The sequence below is a fragment of the Erinaceus europaeus genome, chromosome 2 (genome assembly GCF_950295315.1).
Source record: "Erinaceus europaeus chromosome 2, mEriEur2.1, whole genome shotgun sequence".
NCBI lineage: Eukaryota > Metazoa > Chordata > Mammalia > Eulipotyphla > Erinaceidae > Erinaceus > Erinaceus europaeus.
Genome location: NC_080163.1, coordinates 99,654,990 through 99,675,475, shown reverse-complemented (window position 1 = coordinate 99,675,475; position 20,486 = coordinate 99,654,990). Strand labels below are relative to the sequence as shown.

Here is a 20,486-nt window from a genome sequence, read left to right as displayed (position 1 = left end):
GACAACCAGACCAAGAAGTCTTTGTATTACAGGAAATTACTTATTTAAAAGGACTAGCATAGTACCAGGACATAGCATAATGGTTATAGACACAACATGCAAAATTCATGCCTGAAGCCTCAAGGTCCTAGATTGAATCTCTAGGTTAAGCCAGAGCTAAGCAATGCTCTGGTTTAAAAAAATGAATCATAGGGCCATATGGTGGATCACCTGGTTGAGTGCACATGCTACAGTGCACAAGGATGCAGGTTAAAGGCCCCCAACCCCCAGGGGCAAAGCTTCACAAGAGATGAAGCAGGGCTACAGGTATCTCTCTGTCTCTCTCCCTCTCTATCTTCATGATCCCCTCTCGATTTCTCTGTCTCTACCCAAATAAATAAATAAATAATAAAAATGTGTCTATTTAAATAAATCATTAAACTGGCAGCCATTTATAATTTGTATGAAGAGAACAAGTGACTGAATATGACAACAGTGGGAAGAAAATTGGAGGGTGGATATGAGGTACATTTCAGAGATAAAATCTGCATGATTTAGCCACTGCTTAAATAGAAACTAGCCTGCAAAATATGGAAGAAAGTAGATTGTGCAGGCAACATTATGATAAGTATTTTAACAAATTAACATTTTGACACCATGGCTCTGAATCTGAATAACTGAAATTGTCAGAAATATGCCAGGAGCCATTTCTCTGCTTGATAGATGATAAGCTTTGAAACAATGGAATCCCTCCAGACAAGTGTTAATTCCCCCCTGGGCAGGCCATTTCCCCTCAGGTAAACCATTTATCAGTAATCAAGTGAGTCAACACACAGTTGTGGTAATAAACATGGTTTCAGCCATTGTTTGTTGCAAGGAATATTCCGCTTTGAAGTTTGCTCCCCCTCCTCCCCCTCCAGGATTCCCTCTCCTTCCCCAAAGCCTTATAATGCCTGTGAACACAATAAAATTTTGCAGCTTGATCAGAAACTTGTCTTGCTGTCGTTCTTTCGTGTCTCATGTCCCTATCATTCCAGGTCTTTTAGGTTCCTAGTCCCTGTTCACTGCCCTGCTGGTCAGGGCAGAAATGCATATAAATCCACAAAAGAAACTGAATGGGTTGAGTAGGAAATTATCCTGTTGTTTTTCTCTAAATATATTTTAGAATTTCTTTTATTTATTTAAGAAAGGAGATATTAACAGAAATCATAGGATGGGGGGGTACAATTCCACTTAATTCCCACCACCCAATCTCCATATCCCCTCCCCTCCCCAATAGCTTTCCCATTCTCTATCCCTCTGGGAACATGGACCCAGGGTCATTGTGGGTTGTAGAAGGTAGAAGGTCTGGCTACTGTAATTGCTTCCCTGCTGAACATGGGCGTTGACTGGTCGGTCCATACTCCCAGTCTGCCTCTCTCTTTCCCTAGTAGGGTGAGTCTCTGGGGAAGCAGAGCTCCAGGACGCATTGGTGGGGTCTTCAGTCCAGGGAAACCTGGCCGGCATCCTGATGGCATCTGGAACCTGGTGGCTGGAAAAGAGAGTTAACATACAAAGCCAAACAAATTGTTGAAGAATCATGGACCCAGAGGTTGGAATAGTGGAGATGAAGTGGTGATGGGGGGTGGGGGGGTACTCACTGCAAACTCTAGGGTACTACTGCTTTCAGGTATATATTTGCCCTACTTTATGGATACGTGTGAACATATGCTCTCTCTCATGGAACCTGGTCTATATCTAGGTTTTGGGACTTCGTTAGGAAGTGAACCACCTGGGATGGAATTAGAGAATACTATGAAAGGAAAGGACTCACCCGTGTAATGAAGCTGAAAGGTTGTCATTCTACACCTGAAGTCTTGACGCAGTCTGAGCTGAAGCATGTTGAGGTGGCACTCGTAGATTTTAGAATTTCTACACATTTTATTATGTTAAACAATGTTAGAAGGACTGGGAGTCATTTACTTGTTTCTGACTTTAGCAAGAGAGTTTCTTCGATTTCTCCAATAAGATACTGGCTTTGGAACATAAAGTGTGTTTAAAATACGTGTGTATACAATCTATAGTATCTATGTGTGTGTGTATATATATATATATATATATATATATATATATATATACAAATGTATAATATTGACATTAAGGACATACCCATCAATTCCTATATTACTGAAAAGATACTTTTAAATGTGAACAAGCACTAAATTTTCAAATGCAATTCCTATACTGTTAGAGGTGATCACATAATCCCCCCCTCCCTGTTTTATCTTACTGACTGAATATGAATATCCCCTGCCCCTCAAGTCCCTCCTATCCATCATTTAATATTCTTACTACTGTTGTTATTTTCAGTGTAGTGGGGTCTGGGCTTGAGCCTAGGCTGCTCATGTGGCAAAGCAAGCATCCTCTTAGGTGAACTGTCTTGTTTAGCCAATAATATTTTTTCATTCCATTTTTCTTTGGCTCATTGTTATGTTATTTAGCTCTAATCTAAAATTTCTGTGACATGTTATGTTTAAATTTTGAATTTCTCCTTTTAGTAAAGATATATTTGTGCAAGTGTGTCTGTGTGTAATTTTCAGGAAGAAAATTTTTCTTTAATTTTGATTATTTTGAATTAATATCTGGTTTGATTTCCTACAGGGAGGGTGTTTTTATCATTTCTATTTTTTGTTTTTATTAAAGTCTTGTTTGAAGCCTAAATTGCCACTTTAATAACAATGCAATGTGCACTTGAGGTGTAGTCTATTAATGGTATACATATTTTCATATATATATATATATATATATGCAAATACATATCATTATTATTAATATTTTGTTATCTTGGTCCTCTATTTTTTTTTAATATTAAGCTATTCTATTTTTTTTTTTTTGGACCTGTATTCTCCCCACCCCAGAGTCTTTTACTTTGGTGTAATACTCCAATTCCATTTTTTAAAAATATTTATTTGTTTTCCCTTTTGTTGCCCTTGTTTTACTGTTGTAGTTATTATTGTTGATATTGATGTTGTTGTAGTTGGATAGGACAGAGAGAAATGGAGAGAGGAGGGGAAGACAGAGAGGGGGAGAGAAAGATAGACACCTGCAGACCTGCTTCACCACCTGTGAAGCGACTCCCCTGCAGGTGGGGAGCCGGGGGGCTCGAACCAGGATCCTTACGCAGGTCCTTGCGCTTTGCGCCACTGCGCTTAACCCGCTGCGCTACCACCCAACTCCCATTAAACCATTCTATTTTAATGAGAGAGAGAGGTACTAGAACACTAAGCAGTGCTGACATGTAGTGGTATCTGGGGATCAAACCTAGGATTTCTGAACCTCAGGCATGGACATCTGATGTGCTACCATTATGCTATTTCCCCAGCCCTATCTTGTTTTCTTGGATTGTAAGAGATGTTTTAAAACCTCTAATATTATATATGTCTCCAATATCAAAGTTGTTTGTCTCCTCTCATCTTTATCAGTTCTGCCTTCTGAAAGTGTGCAAGATGATAATTCACCTTGTAGGGCAAATGCCTTGGTATATGTGTGTTTTTAGTTGTCACCCCAACATTAAATGAGAGTGCTACAATACGGAGAGAAGTCCTAGTACATATGTTCATAGCAGCACAATTTGTAATAGCCAAAATCTGGAATCAACCCAGGTGTCTAACTACAATGAGTAGCTGAGAAAGTTGTGATATATATATACAATGGAATACTACTCAGCAATTAAGAATAATGAATCCACTTTCTTCAGCCCATCCATTCTTCGGATGGCGCTTGAAGGAGTTATGTTGAGTGAGATAAGCTAGATGATCCTACTTAAAAATAGAAGTTGAAAAATAAGAACGGAAAGGGAAACCCAAAGCAGAACTAGAACTGGCTTTCGAGTTTGCACCAAAGTAAAAGACTCTGGTGGGGAATAGTGGACTATCAGGTTCACTGTAGAGTGGTAAAAAGTAGGGACAGATCTTCAGTGGTGGGGATGGTTTTAAGTTATACTCCTTTTAATTTATAGTCCTATAAATCATTTTTCAATATGTCAGGAAAAAAAATAGGTTGGATATCTCAAGTTCTTTAACTGCCAAGATTTACGTCTGACTATTCAATTAGTCTAAGCACTTAATGTTTCAAATTTATAAACTAACTGAATTCTGACACTGAGATTAAATTGTTAAAGCATTTTTTAGATAACATATTTTCAAATACTAACTTACTTACAATGTTAGACAGTAGAAAATCAATTGATCCTGTCAGTATCTAAGATACAGTTATTTGTACATAGCATTAAATGACATAAATCATGGTGAAGTCAAATATGGTACAGTAAATGCTAATGGTAGGATTTTCAAAGTAAACCAAGTTCCCAAGTAACTTGGTTATAATAATCTATTATTCCCTTCTTAAACCCATAATACTTCAAGGAACCTTCCCTGTTCTCTTCAAAATCTGTATTTCTCCCAATCCTGGAACCTCTGGAACTTTGCTTGTATTTCTGGATGCCTCTCCTCTTGATTCCTTACCCTGTTTTATTGCCTCTGCTACCTCAACTAAATCAATGCAACCAATGCCACCATGCTACATTATGCTGCCACTGCCTTTTTGCTTCAGATTGTAACAGATGCCAAGCCTGAGATGTCAACCTTCCAACTCCAATATTCTGGTGAGGCCTGTCCTAACACATGGGTCTACCTAGTTCCATTTAAAATGGTACACTTTCTTAACAAAGTTATAGACCTTAGATATAGGCTAGGGCTTATGGGACTGGGTTCATGTATACACATATCTACAAGTTAGGGACAACTATATGCTTCAAAGTAAAAGTGCCTAGTAGTCCTCTGTGATTAAATTTAGACAATACATACAGCAAGCAAGTAGCAAGGCCTATAGAAGGCATCATAAATTATCTAGTCAAGTTTTTACTATGTAGGCCTAGTCATCCTCATCACATACTCCCTACTTCACTTCCCTTCAGCACTCTATTCAACTAACTACACCAAAGAAAGTAAGATATATCTCCTCTAATGGCATCAGCATTATTGTCACCCCTTGATAATCTTTAGAGGAAACACTGTATACAATTGGCCAAGAGATATACTGGCAAAAATATACATAACAACTAAAGGACAATTATTGTTCCTATGACATCTTTTATTAAAATCATAAAACAAGTAAAATTTAACTAAGACCACACTAAAATCCTAAGTCTATTTCCTCCCTAACTTGAGGCTAGACCCCATAAACCTAATACTGGTTTGGATACAACAAATGACACTCAATGCTTTAACAACTGGGAGAAAGTCTAAGGTCATCTGATGAAGAGAGGGCTATAAAAGCTGGATAAGGGCAAGAGACTGGCTCAGTTAATTATGGTCTCTTTGGCCAATACCAAGCCACTCCATTATCTAGGGCCCTCATCAGATAATCCTTGGATTCCCTCCATAAACAATCTGGATCAAGACCTCTAGTAGATCCCTCTCTCCACCATCACTGGTCACTTCTATCAGGAATGTCATGAGAAGACCACTTGTGAGCCTCTCCAGGATCTTACCCTCACTATGAAGTATTAATGGTAAAACGGGCCCCAATCTCCAAAGAGAGTCTAGGTCATCCTGCTCTACCACTGGAGGAAGACTAGTTCTGAAATGAGTGCAGCCTAGAATATTATCCTGCTGTGTGACCCATGGACTGCAAGCTCAAACTGATATAGACTCAGAGGTTACACTGGATCCTGTACTAAATGTGAATATACATATATATATAGGCCCTACTTTCTTCAAGTTTGAAAGCTACTGTCTGCCCTAATCCAGCTTTCTAGTTCTATTCTCATCTCTGGCACCATCTTACGAGACAATATTTCTAGCCCACCTGCATGTTAGCTATTAAAGTGAAGAATTTCTTTTTTTTTTTTTTTTGAAGAATTTCTTAGTCCTAAGAATACCAACTGGTAGACCAGATAAGAGACTACTGCAGTCCTTCAGGTATGAGATGTGGCCTATAGAAAGCTTATAAAGGGACAGTGATAACGTAAGCATGTCTCTATAGTATTTTTAATTTTTCCCATTTTTTCACTGTGAGAAACCAGGAAACTATATATATATATAACATTCTATTTCTTTCTTTCTTGTTTTTTTTTTTTTTTTTTTGTAGTGCCTTGGATCAAACTTTGGGCCTCATGCATGTGTTATACAGCTGAGCCACCTTCCTGGCTCCTATAGAACTTCTTGAAGCAGCTTCTATTCCATATTTTTATTCTTCTACATATACATTTGTATAGATACTCTTAGTTTTGCACTCTGGCTGTTCCCACCTCAGGTCCACCTTTCTCAGACTAATATTTTAAACCTCCCCGTTCAGTCCACCATCATTGTTGTATATGTATGCACTTGACTTTTAACCTGAGTCATAGGATAGCCAATGGGTTCATAAGTGCTTCCCCCTCCACCACACACAGATGTCAGACTAATTGATTCAGCATTCTTGCAAGAAATAACAAGTATCCCAGAGTTCAGTGATTTCCGAGAAACTATACCTGATCCTCTTTAGAAAAAGGATAAAAGGAAGAAGTACTTCTGTGTTCCTTAGACAAAAGCATTCAAAAGTTACTAAAATTCTTTAGAGAGCTAGACAACTAATACCTAATGTCTCTGTTGATATCATCTAGATAACTATGCAGGAAAGCTATAGGCACCTAGTGGAACTTCTGTTATTCTTTTTGTTGAAGAACTGAGTCAGATTTTCTGGCTTATTTGATAGACTGATTGATTGATAAGGCAAATATTGGTTTACAAGACAGATGTTGTCACCTGGGTACAATTTCTGATCTTTCCCATCTCGCCACCAACCTATGTCCTCCTCCACCACTGTGAATTGGATCTCTCAGCTTCCCTCTCGCCAATGCCCTTAGCCTTATTGCAACAAACCTCATCTAGTTCAAGTTTCACTGTGATTTTTGTTTACTTCATTGTTGCTTTTTTAATATTTATTTTTTACTCTTTAATTGATAGAACAGGTATGAATTGAGAAGGGAAGAGGAGAAAGAAACACCTGCAGCTCTGTTTCACCTCTCATGAAGTTTCCACCTTACAGGTGGGGGCCAGAGGCTTGAGCCCAGGTGTGTGGTAACATGTACACTTAACCAAGTGTACCACCATCCAGCCCTCTTCATTGTTTCTTGAGTCTCACCTGTAAATGATTATTTGGTATTTTCTCATGGCCTCCTCTGACTCACTCAGAAACTCTGTTTAAACTCTATAGCTCTGCTAGGCTGTAGTGGCCATCGGTTCACTAGATAACCCAGGTTCTAATTGTATTACTGTATATACATCCTAAGGAAGTTAGACTCAAAGGGAGTTGTTTGCGAAGGGGTTATCTACGGGAAGGCTGGCATTATATGCTACATGAAGCTAGGATAGTAACTTGTAATACCACATTCAGGCCATGAAAGTAGTAGTATAACTAAAATTGATTAACTCAGGTCATTCCTGGTGTGGTTTGTGACTGTCTTTTACTCATTAAGGTTCTCTATGTTACAGAAAAAGTTTCTAGATATTTATTGGCAAACAGAGATAGCTGCATCTAGAGCAGAATGAAGTAAGGAAATGGTTATGGGAATAGTAAAGCAAAGGGTTAACATAGTAGTCCTGAGGCTTTTGACCTTGGACATGCTGACCTAAGAGCAGACAGATTGAATTATAATAAAAATGTATTTATTGAAGAACAGAAAGCATAATCTGGGTCCACAGCAAAGGGACAGTCTTAAGAAGGATTCCATCAGGAATAGAGTGGTTTTAAATATCAGTCCAGGGAAAAGTTTAACTAAGCTTAAATTTTTTTTTTTAATTTGGAGTTGATTGACAGTCTTGATAAAGAGTATTGTAATGTGGGGGATCTTTATAGAAATCAGCAGATAGTCTTCCGTCTGTTCACTATGCTATTCCAGTCAAGGAATGTAGAGAAATAGGGGGAAAAATAGAGAAAAAGTGTACTATAATTACTGTTGTATGACAATCATTTCTGCATTCCCAATCTTTTTTAAATAACTACCTTGTCTGATGACACACATTATAAAGAGAAATTATGAAAAACAGATATTTAAATATATTTCTGTAGACTTCATCAAAGTTTTGGAATCTCTTCTTAGTCTATTTGTATATAGAATATCTAAGTTACTCTGTAATCATTTGATGATTATAATCTAAATGCAAGTAATAACTTAGAACATTTTAAAATTCAGATAATTTCTTACTACTGAACCATCCCAACTACTCACTCTGCATAACATAGATCAGCCAGTAGTATAAATCTTTTCTCACTGATTTAATGCATTCTTGCATTATCTAAACTACCTTTCGAAACATCTGGAATAATATAAACACTCAAGTGATAGTTATCAGTATTGTCATTGCTAAACAAACTGTTTTATTTAAACAAATAGTTTAGAAGACAGTTTATCAGTGCAATGGTTATACTTTCCTGTCAGTCATCCTATTTAATAATCACATTTATTAAGCAATATAATTTTGATAAATGCAATTTTGATAAGCTAATGTCATGGGTAAAGCAATGACACAGTAAATGTATGAGAAAAAAAGAGCACTTCTCAATAAATGAAGAGAAATACATTACATTTCTAATATGTTCAAAAAACTGTTTGAAAGTGTTTTCCCATACACACCTCCAAATGAATACTCAGTCATTTTGAACATATTAGAAAATTGCATATATCAAAATTATGTTGCTTAATAAATGTGAACTTCATTTTCTAGCTACTTGTTAGAAAATCACTTAGAAACATTGTGACTTCAGTTAGGAGTAAATTGGCTTCCCAGGTCATCTATCCTTGAGTTTCTAATGGAAGGGATGGGACACAGAACTCTTGTGGTGGGAACTGTATAGAATTATTCCCGTTATTTTAAAATCTTGTCAATCATTATTAAATCACTAATAAAAAATTTAAAAGGAACTTGTAAAAAAAAACCCTTCCCGAGCCACTTGACATTCCCTACATAATTAAATTACTTCTGTCTGAATTTCCTTTTTTTTTTTTTTTTATCTCCAGAGTTATCTCTGGGGCTAAGTGCCTGTACTACACATAAGTCCACGGCTCCTGGAGACTATCTTTTTTCCGTTGTTGTTGATATTGTTGCTGTTGTTGTTGTTGTTGGGTAGGACAGAGAGAAATTGAGAGAAGAGGGTAAGACAGAGAGGAGGAGACAAAAACACCTGCAGACCTGCTTCACCACCTGCAAAGTGACCTCCTTGCTCCCTGCAGATGGGGAGCCGGGGCTCGAATAGGGACCCCTGAGCAGGCCCTTGTGTTTGGTACTATATGCACTTAACCCGGCACTCTACCTCCTGGCATCCCTGTCTGGATTTCTAATCTATCAGTACAATTATTATATAAGCAATCTTGTAATACTGTTACAAACATAGTTCTTTGTTTTAAATATTCTTGCTAATAGCATATCTTGTCAGAACTTTTCTAATTTATTTTGGCTGATATTCTGCTTATTTCATTTGGTGAAAATTATTCTGATGTCTGCTTTTTGACTTTAGCAAAAAGCACCTTTCCTGGGTCTTTATTATTTTTGAAAATGGAACTGTTGCATTATTACCTAATAGATGTTGTGGTAATTCTATATGCTAAGATACCTTTAAAAACAAAACAAGAGGGCTGGGGAGATAGCATAATGGTTATGCAAAAGCCTTTTAAGCCTGAGGCTCTGAAGTCCCAGGTTCTATCCCCAGCATCACCATAAGCCAGAACTGAGCAGTGTTCTGGTTTCTTTCTCTCTCTTGGTATCTTTCCCTCTGTATCTACTCTTTCTCACTAATATATATATCCACAGATAGTACTTTAGCAACAGAACTGTACTTTTACATAGTCAAAGACACTGATTATCAGAGACATACAATCAAAAACAGCAAAGGGAAACCACTTAACTCTTGTGAGAATGCCATACATTGGAAAGGATAGTAACAACAAATGTTGGAGATGAAGGAACCCTGCAGCACTGTTGGTAGGAATGGAAATTGGTCCAACCATTGTGGTGAGCAGTCTGGAGAACTCTCAGAAGGTTATAAATAGACCTACCTTCTGACCTGACATTTCCTCTCCTGGTGATATATCCTAGTAGTATGTGCACTTAACCAGGTGATTCACCACCTAACACCTGGGGATATATCCTAAAGAAAATCAAATAAATCCATGCCAAAAGATGTGTGTATATCTATGTGCATAGCAGCACAATTTGTAATAGTTAAAACATGGGAGCAATGTAGATTCCCCACAACAGATAAGTAGCTAAAAAAAATTGTGGTATGTCCCCAGCTGCAGGGGAGTCACTTCACAGGCGGTGAAGCAAGTCTGCTGGTGTCTATCTTTCTCTCCCCCTCTGTCTTCTCCTCCTCTCTCCATATCTTTCTCATTAATAAAGTCTTTAAAAAAATTGTGGTATATGTACATAGTCAAATACTATTCAGCTACTAAAAATATGAATTCACCTTTGCTTCATCTTAGATGGAACTTGAAGGAATCAAATTAAATGAAATAAGCCAAAAAGAGAAGGATGAATCATGAGAAGAACTTAAGAAGTAAGAAGAGAAAGTGGAAACACAAAGTAGAACTTGGGCAGGTAGGTCTGATGCATTTTACCAAAAGCACAGAACTCTAGACATAATGGTGGGTGGGGAGCCTTCAGGTCCTGATGCATTCTGGTGGATGGGGTGAGAGTGTTTGACAAATACCTATTTTGGTGTGGTGAGAAGTTTTACCCATGTGTCAATAACTGTACTTACTATGAACCATGAACCCCTCAATAAAACTAGAAGAAGGAGGAGGAGGACGAGGAGGAGGAGGAGGAGGAGGAGGAGGAGGAGGAGGTGGAGGAGGAGGAGGAGGAGGAGAAGGAGGAGAAGGAGAAGGAGAAGGAGGAGGAGGAGGAGGAGAAGGAGAAGGAGGAGGAGAAGAAGAAGAAGAAGAAGAAGAAGAAGAAGAAGAAGAAGAAGAAGAAGAAGAAGAAGAAGAAGAAGAAGAAGAAGAAGAAGAAATGAAAAAGAAAGAATTTTTAAGGCTATTGGGAGCAGTAGATTTATCGCTCAGATACCAAGCTCCAACAATAACCCTAGTAGTAAAAAGAAAAGAAAGATAATTAGAAAATATGAACTTTATTGGGAAGAAGCTACTTGTAAGTTGGAAAGCATGTCTAAACAGCACTGACTGTAGATCAAGTTTCAGAAAGAGGGAGTTGGGACCTGGTTTTGTCCTAAGTAGAGTTAGGATGATGATCATGTAGCAGTTGATATATATATGGTTTTCTAGGAAAAAAAAACATACATGTTTATGAAGGAGAAAGGTGTTTATGTACAGTAGAGAAAAGTATGATGCACACACATAATCATGCCTCACCTATGCAGAAAATGGCAGAGAAACTTCACTAGGGGCTTGTATTTGTATAGTAATGAAAAAAATTAAGTTGTTCCTAGGAGTTCAGTCTAGACTTGCTCCACCTGTGTTTCCAGCAATACTCTGAGAGTCCTGATAATCTTAATGAGGTCCCCTTCTGCAATGACTGCCATGAATTCTATTCTTTGCAACCAGGATCACTAGCTGGTATATATTATATGACGTATTAGATGTTTAAGTGGAAAATAATTGTTAAGCCAGAGCTTTGTCATTTTAAAGGTTACTCACTATAAAATAATTGCTAATATTCTGGAGCTGATAGTTCTGACTCTGTTCTAGCCATTTACAACTTATTGTATAATATCTACTTTTAATTGATATTCCATGGTATTATCAGTATAAATCTATTTTCTAGAATATCAAGTGTATGTTGGTACATTGTAATAAATATAAACCATGTGTCCTTTATTTTTTGGTAATTCAGTTTGAAATATTGAAGCTCAACCCAATTCATCCAATTCAAAGTGCCAGATGGTAAACAACTGCCAATTTTTAGGCAAAGAACACTATAAATATAATTATAATATACGAGCCCCTGGATCCCCATGTGCAGGGGGGGCTCACTTCACAGGAAGGGAAATAGGTCTGCAGGTGTCTAACTTTCTCTCCCCCTCTCTGTCTACCCCTCCTCTCTCCATTTCTCTGTGTCCTATCTAACAACGACAACATCAATAACAACAACAATAATAACTACAACAACAATAAAAAGACAATAAGGGTAACAAAAGGGAAAATAAATAAAATTTAAAAATATATAGAGGAGTCATAATCATTGATGGCTTTGTTTCTATTTTTATTTATTTATTTATTTTTATTTAAAAAAGGATTAATTAACAAAACCATAGGGTAGGAGGGGTACAACTCCACACAATTCCCACCACCCAATTTCCATATCCCACCCCCTCCCCTGATAGCTTTCCCATTCTCTATCTCTCTGGGAGCATGGACCCAGGGTCATTAAGGGTTGCAGAAGGTAGGAGGTCTGGCTTCTGTAATTGCTTCCCCGCTGAACATGAGCGTTGACTGGTCGGTCCATACTCCCAGTCTGCCTCTCTTTCCCTAGTAGGGTGTGTCTCTGGGGAAGCAGAGCTCCAGGACACATTGGTGGGGTCTTCAATTCAGGGAAGCCTGGCCAGCATCCTGGTGGCATCTGGAACCTGGTGATTGAAAAGAGAGTTAACATACGAAGCCAAACAAATTGTTGAGCAATCATGGATGCAAAGCTTGAAATAGTGGAGAGGAAGTGTTATGGAGGTACTCACTGCAAACTCTAGTGTACTTCTGTTTCAGGTATATATTTTGCAGTAGTTTATGGATACGTGTGAACATAAGCTGTCTCTCACAGAAACTGGTGTATATCTAGGTTATGGGACTTTGTTAGAAAGTGAACCACCTGAGATGAAATTAGAGTGTACTATAAAAGGAAATGTCTCATCTGAGTAATGAAGCTGAAGGGTTGTCATTCCACACGGGAAGTCTCTGGACACAGTCTGAGGTGAAGCATGTTGAGGTGGCAATCGTTGCGTTGGTTAGGTTGTGATTGGCGGATGCAATATTATTTGGTATGGATTGGGAGAGGCATACGGGAAAGTGGGCCCTATCCAAGGGTTCCAGGACTGGGGGAAGTAGAGGCTCTATAGTGGAGATGTGAGGTTCCTGCTGTCTTAGGGTTCAAAAAGACACTCGATAGTTAATGTTATCATCACATTATTTGGTAATTGGGTTAACTTTGAAAAGTCCTTTTGTTATGGTTTGCTGTACAGTATCCAATATCTTGTATAAAGCTGTGCTATTGGATGCTTCTAATCTACTTGGTCTAGGCTTTTGAGTCCACATATCAAATACACAGCCTATATATTTAAAAGATTCAGTTTGTGTTTTGAAAAACTTTGAGAAATACAATTGATTTTACCCCTCTCATATTAATTAACTACTGATTTATATGTATACATTTTGCTAGGAGTGTACATAAACACCATTCCCACCACCAAATGACTGTGACCCATCCCTCCCGCCCACTCCCACCCCCCACTGGCCCAGGAAGCTGCATGTCTACCCCTCACCACTGGGTTTTTACTTTGGTGCCCTACTTACAATTTGATCAGGTTCTGCTTTTAGTTTCCCTTTCAGATCTTCTTAGTCAGCTTCTGTTGATGAGTGGGATCATCCCATACTCATCTTTATCTTTCTGACTTAGTTCACTTAACATAATTCCTTCTAGCTCTGTCCAAGATGGGTCAGAGAAGGTGGGTTCATTGTTCTTGATAGCTGCATAGTATTCCATTGTGTATATATACCACAGCTTTCTCAGCCACTCATCTGTTGTTGGGCACCTGGGTTGCTTCCAGGTTTTAGCTATTATGAATTGTGCTGCTATGAACATAGGACTACACACCTCTTTTTGGTTGGGTGTTATGGAGTCCTTGGGGTATAACCCCAGGAGAGGAATTACTCGATCATATGGAAGGTCCATGTCTAGCCTTCTGAGAGTTTTCCAGACTGCTCTCCACAGAGGCTGTACCAATTTACATTCCCACCAGCAATGTAAAAGGGTTCCTCTGTCCCCACATCCTCTCCAGCATTTATAGCTGCTGTCAATTTTGATGTATGCCATTCTTACAGGAGTGAGGTGGTATCTTAGTGTTGTCTTAATTTGCATTTCTCTGACAATCAGTGACCTAGAGCAGTTTTTCATATGTTTGTTAGCCTTTTGGATCTCCTCTGAAGTGAATGTTTTGTTCATATCCTCTGCCCATTTTTGGATGGGGTCATTTGCTTTTTTGCGGCTAAGTTTGCTGAGCTCTTTATATATTTTGGTGATTAGTTTCTTGTCTGATGTCTGGCATGTGAAGATCTTCTCCCATTCTGTGAGGGGTCTCTCTGTTTGTTTAACAGTTTCTTTGGATGTGCAGAAGCTTTTCAATTTGATGTAGTCCCATTGGTTTGTTTCTGCTTTAGTCTTCCTTGCAATTGGGTTTGATTCATCAAAGATGTCCTTGAGGTGTATGTGGGAAAGTGTTTTACCAATGTTTTCCTCTAAGTATTTGATTGTTTCTGGTCTGACATCTAGGTCTTTGATCCATTTGGAGTTGATTTTTGTTTCTGGTGAGATAAAGTGGTTCAATTTCATTCTTCTGCATGTTACAACTCTGTTTTCCCAGCACCATTTATTGAAGAGAGCCTCCTTTTTCCATTTAATCCTTTGGGCCCCCTTATCAAAGATTAGATGCCCATAGGTGTTGGGATTTACTTCTGGGCTTTCAATTCTGTTCCACTGGTCTGTGTGCCTATTTGTGTTCCAGTACCATGCTGTTTTGATGATGATGGCTTTATAATATAGTTTAAGGTCTGGGAGTGTGATGCCTCCATTTCTGTTTCTTTTCCTCAAGATGGTTTTGGCAATTCTAGGTGTTTTCAGGTTCCAGATAAATGATTGTAGTGTTTGTTCTATTCTCTTAAAGAAGCTTGGTGAAACTTTGATGGGTATTGCATTAAATTAGAATATGGCTCTGGGGAGAATATTCATTTTGATGATATTTATTATTCCAATCCATGAGCATGGGATATCTTTCCATTTCTTGGTATCAGTTTCTATTTCCTTGAGTAACGACTCATGGTTTTCAGCATACAAGTCTTTCACTTCTTTGGTCAACTTTATTCCTAGGTATTTGATTGATTTTGCTGAAACAGTAAATGGGAGTGATTTCTGGATGTCTTCTTCTTCAGATTTAGTGTTTGCATAAAGAAATGCCACTGATTTTTGTACATTGATTTTGTAGCCTGATACCTTGCTATATTACCTAATAACTTCCAGTAATTTTCTGCTGGATTCTTTAGGTCTGTCTATGTATACTATCATATCATGTGCAAATAGTGAGAGCTTGACTTCTTCCCTTCCAATCTGTATTCCTTTGATTTCTTTCTCTTGCCTGATTGCTATGGCAAGAACTTCCAATACTATGTTGAAGAGTAACGGTGACAGTGGAAAGCCCTGTCTAGTCCTCAATCTGAGGGGGAATGCTTTTAGCTTCTGTCCATTGAGTATGATGTTGGCTGTAGGTTTGCTATATATAGACTCCACTATCTTGAGGAATTTCTCATCTATTCCCATTTTTTGTAGAGTTTTGAGCATGAACGGGTGTTGGATTTTGTCAAAGGCTTTCTCTGCATCTACTGAGATAATCATGTGGTTTTTGGCTTTGCTTTTATTGATGTGGTGAATGACATTGATTGACTTACGGATGTTGAACCAGCCTTGCATTCCTGGGATGAATCCCACTTGGTCATGATGAACAATCTTTTTGATATGTTGCTGTATCCGGTTGGCCAAGATCTTGTTTAATATTTTGGCATCTTTGTTCATCAGAGATATTGGTCTGTAGTTTTCCTTTTTTGTTCTGTCCCTATCAGCTTTTGGTATCAGGGTGATGTTGGCTTCATAGAAGGTGGAAGGGAGTATTCCTGTTTCTTCAATCTTATGGAATAGCTTAAGAAGTATGGGTATTAACTGTTTCCTGAAAGTTTTGTAGAATTCGTTTGTGAAGCCATCTGGTGCAGGACTTTTGTTGTTGGGGAGATTCTTAATAACGGTTTCAATTTCTTTGTCTGTGATTGGTGCATTTAGATTTTGTAGTTCTTCTTGGTTCAGTTTTGGAAGGGCATATGTTTCTAGGAATTGTTCCATTTCTTCCAGATTCTCTAGCTTGGTGGCATATAGTTCTTTATAGAAGTTTCGCAGGATTCTCTGGATTTCTGTGGTGTCAGTTGTGATATCTCCTGCATTGTTTACAATTCTATTAATTTGAGTCTTCTCTCTTTTTTGTTTGGTGAGTCTGGCTAGGTGATGGCTTTCTTTTTAAATCTATACTGATTACATACTTCTTTGGGAACAATTGCTAAAGTGAAGCCCAAATATTTCACAAGATGTTTAATGCTGGAGTATATTCTTAGAACTGTCTTTAACATACTTGTAGCCCAGCTTCTCAAGACATTGTTACATTGTGCTAGTGGACATCCCCAAATTTCATATGCTATCTTTTTGGTGTTATTCTCTAATGCCTATTTTTCTTTCACTATCCTGCTAATCACCAAGTTCTGTCTGTTCTATCCCTAACTGTATCTTATGTTTTATCCAAGTTTCTCAATTTCTACTTCCATTATCAAGTTCCAGCTATTATCATCCCACCTAGACTGTTGTAATAGTTTCCCAGTCTGTCCTCTGATTCTTTTTTTATTTTTATTTTATATTTTTTGCCTCCAGGGTTATTGCTGGGCCTCGGTGCCTGCACTAAGAAACCACTGCTCCTGGAGGCTATCTCTCACCTTTTGTTGCCATTGTTGTTTATCATTGTTATTGTTGCTGTTATTGTTGTTAGATCGGACAGAGAGAAATCAAAAGAGGACCGGAATACAGAGAGGGGCAGAGAAAGATAGACACCTGCAGATCTGCTTCACTGCTTGTGAAGCGACCCTCTGCAGGTGGGGAGCCAAGGACTCAAACTGAGCCGGGATCCTTACTCTGGTCCTTGCGCCTTGTGCCATGTGTGCTTAGCCTGCTGTGCCACTGCCCGGCCCCCTCCACTCCTCTGATTCTGTCTTTGCCATTTAAATTCTACACATCTGCTAAAATTATCCCACTTTGCTTTTACTAAAGCCCTTCATTAGTTTCCCATTTAATTTTGAACAAAATTCCATATACTCATGTGAAGGTGTAGTTTGAGTTTGACTGAAGAGACATATGAGACTGAACTTGCATTGCAGGAGGTTTAGTATGGAGTTCCTGTGAGAACTAACAACTGAGGACAGACAACAGACAGCACTACCAGCAGCTGGGAAAATTAGAGCTTAAATTCTGAAGAGGAATTTTGACAGTAGTTTTCTGCCTAAAGCTAAAGCAATGGTCCTTGCCCCGTACACACTCTGGCTGCAGACACAGTGGGCTTCTGTCAGGTCCTCAAAAACCAAAATCCCTTACCGCCACAGAGAGTTTGTGCCTTCCCTCTTGTGCCTGGCATACACACCATCTGACTGACTCTCTCATCCTTTTAGATTTCTGCTAAAATAATACATATCTTAAAGTTATTCTCTTCTTCATAATTGCACTACTGTTATTTTGACTGTTTTTGTTCTACAAAAGTAAAGATTTAATTTGGACCACGCTAAAAGCAGCAGTATTCATATAAAAGTCATTTTCCCAAGAGAAATGTAATGTTCAGTAAACTGCTATTGGTTTAAGGGCAAGTACATCTTTTACATCTTGTAAAAAAAAAAGTACATCTTGTTACACTGTGGAAGTTTCATAAATCTTTTGAATGTTCAAATTATGTGTGTCAGTCAAATAGGTTCAATTATGCTGTGATAATAATTTTAAAAGCTTGGTGACTAGATGTAGAATTTTTTTTTTTTCTGCTCTGTGTCTCTGCTGACTTAATTCGAGCCCTAGCCTGGGTGATCTTCACTTTGGTTCTCAGGTCCCATGAGATTTACTTCCTTGCTTCCATTATTTTCTGAAGCAAGAGAGAATGTGATGATTTCTGTACTGAATCTCAGAGGCTCTTCTGAGAAGCAACATATAAGTGCTCACTCATCATTGGTCAAAATAGGTCATATGTTCTTCACTAAATTCAAATGGTAGTATGGATTCCAAATTAATTTTTGTCTTACAGGATGAGAAATCAGATTTAAAAAAGTCTGTGGAATGTAGTCTACTCTTAGTAGTTAGCAAGAATTTGGTTTTCATGATGAAATTATATTTTTCTTTTCATTTTATTTCTCTTATTAAACACACATCTAATATATTAAATATTTATTATATTTTAGGTTAATTAAAATATATTGTATCTATTGCTAGTAGACAGGCAATAATGTGATACACATAGGCACATTACATAAAGTTATTAATGAGAAATCACCATGAAGTACCTGTGAAACTTTTCATCACTGATTCCAGAATCTCTATGGAAATAAGGAGCTTAATAAGACCCGTGATGTTGGAGAATCATAGCAACCAACAAGGAAAAATAAAATCTACTTTTAAAATATATTTTCAAAATTTCTTCAAAGATTCCTAATTTTATGTCAAAGCTGCACTATAACAAATTGTGAGTTTTTAGCATATGGACTTCCTGAAAATATACTTTGTGGAATAATTTCTTTAGATGCTTTAGATGAGCTTGGAAAATTTAGTGCATGAATCTTTTCCGAGTTATTATTAGCCAATCTGTGGTTATGACTATGTCTCTGTTTGCACGTGTACTGATTATTGTATGATGTACGTTGTGTATTTCAGGGATTTTGTAATGATTAACTTTGGTAATATATCAACTTTAAACAGATTATTAAAAGTACAGGAATTATTACAGTAATCACTTACTTAAAAAGTACAGTATTGTTGCCATTAATTTTAAGTAGGTTAACAATTGAGTTATCTCTACTAATTGAATCGACAAGATTGAGAATGAGGAAAGAATTGAATTAAAAATAGAGTTTGAAATATAGATGTGTGGTTACCAGGAAGCATGTCTGCTTGAAGAAAATGTAAATGCTAATTATCTTGCAAGGTCATGTCACACAATTATACATGGCCTATAACATAAATCTAATTAGCAAACTTCACCAGACAGTTATTGGTGAAGCAAAGCAATACTCCACTTAGACTGAATGCATTTTGGTGCATTTAATAAAGCAGATTATCTTGTGATAAAACCGAGAAGGCAAAAAGCATTAAGACTTTACTTATGAAAAAGTTTCTAAGATGGTATGTGTTGGGATATTTATTCCAGTTAAACTACTACTGAACAAAACTGTCACCTGTTTGTGACCTGATTATGGTAATTGCATTTTTATTTTACTTTTTTTTTTGTCTCCAGGGTTATTGATGGGGTTCAGCACCTGCACTACAAGTATACTGCTCCCGGAGGTTATTTTTTCCTTTTGTTATTGTTGCAGTTGTTGTTGGAGAGGACAAAGAGAAATCGAGAAGGAGTGGAAGAAAGAGAGGAGGAGAGAAAGATAGACATCTGCAGACCTGCTTCGCGACACCCACCACCACCGCGCAGGTGGGGAGCTGGGACTGGAACCAGTATCCTTATGCGGGTCCTTGCACTTAGCCACCATGTGCGCTTAACTCGCTGTGCTACCACCTGGCCCCCATGGTAAATATTTCTAGTAAGATTATGGGGATGTATTTATATACTTAGAGACAAATGTTGCAGAGAAAGATCAGTAGCCAACAATGATATTTAATGAGTCATAAATGACCAGTGTAAACCTTTATTACTTGTTATAGTAATACCAAAGAGTCAAAAGATACTCTTCTCAACTTTTTAAAAATTTTTATTTATTTATTCCTTTTTGTTGCCCTTGTTTTTTATTGTTATAGTTTTTTATTATTGTTGTTGTCGTTGTTGTTGGATAGGACAGAGAGAAATGAAGAGAGATGGGGGATGACAGAGAGGGAGAGAGAAAGATAGACACCTGCAGACATGCTTCACCGCTTGTGAAGAGACTCCCCTGCAAGTGGGGAGCCAGGGCTCAAACCTGGATCCTTAAGCCGGTCCTTGCACTTTGTGCCACCTGCGCTTAACCCGCTGCGCTATTGCCTGACTCCCTCTTCTCAACTTTTTATAAATATTTCTTTTTCATTTATCCTTGGGGAAAAAATGAACAAAATTTGGACACAAGTTTTTTGAGTTCCTTTGTTCTAAGTTATAAGAATGTAGGTTCCATGGGAGTAAGGACTGCTTTGTGTCTTATTCCCAGTTAACATAAAATATTCTCAGTGGCAGGGTGGTGGCACACCTGGTTGAGAGCACATGTTACAATGCTCAAGGACCCAGGTTTGAGCCCCCTGGCCCCACGAGCAGGAAGTAAGCTTTATGACTAGTGAAGCAGTATTGCTGGTGTCTCTCTGTCTCTCTCCCTAACACCCCTTCCTTATCAACTTATGGCTGTCTATCCAAATTAAAGAGAGAGAGAGAATTATTATGAATTGTTATGTGGAAAATTGAGAAATGTTATGCATGTACAAACTATTGTATTTTACTGTCGACTGTAAACCATT

General features: G+C 37.9%; 1 protein-coding gene across 2 annotated transcripts in view; it reads left to right on the top strand.

Annotated features, from left to right (window-relative positions):
- Positions 1 to 20,486, top strand: part of ASB5 (ankyrin repeat and SOCS box containing 5) — a 120,066-nt gene that overhangs the window by 2,538 nt on the left and 97,042 nt on the right. For both annotated transcript variants that reach the window (XM_060184551.1, XM_060184545.1), the window contains exon 2: positions 10,481 to 10,595. The gene's annotated coding sequence lies outside the window, so the exon portion shown is untranslated. The remainder of the gene's footprint in view (positions 1 to 10,480; positions 10,596 to 20,486) is intronic.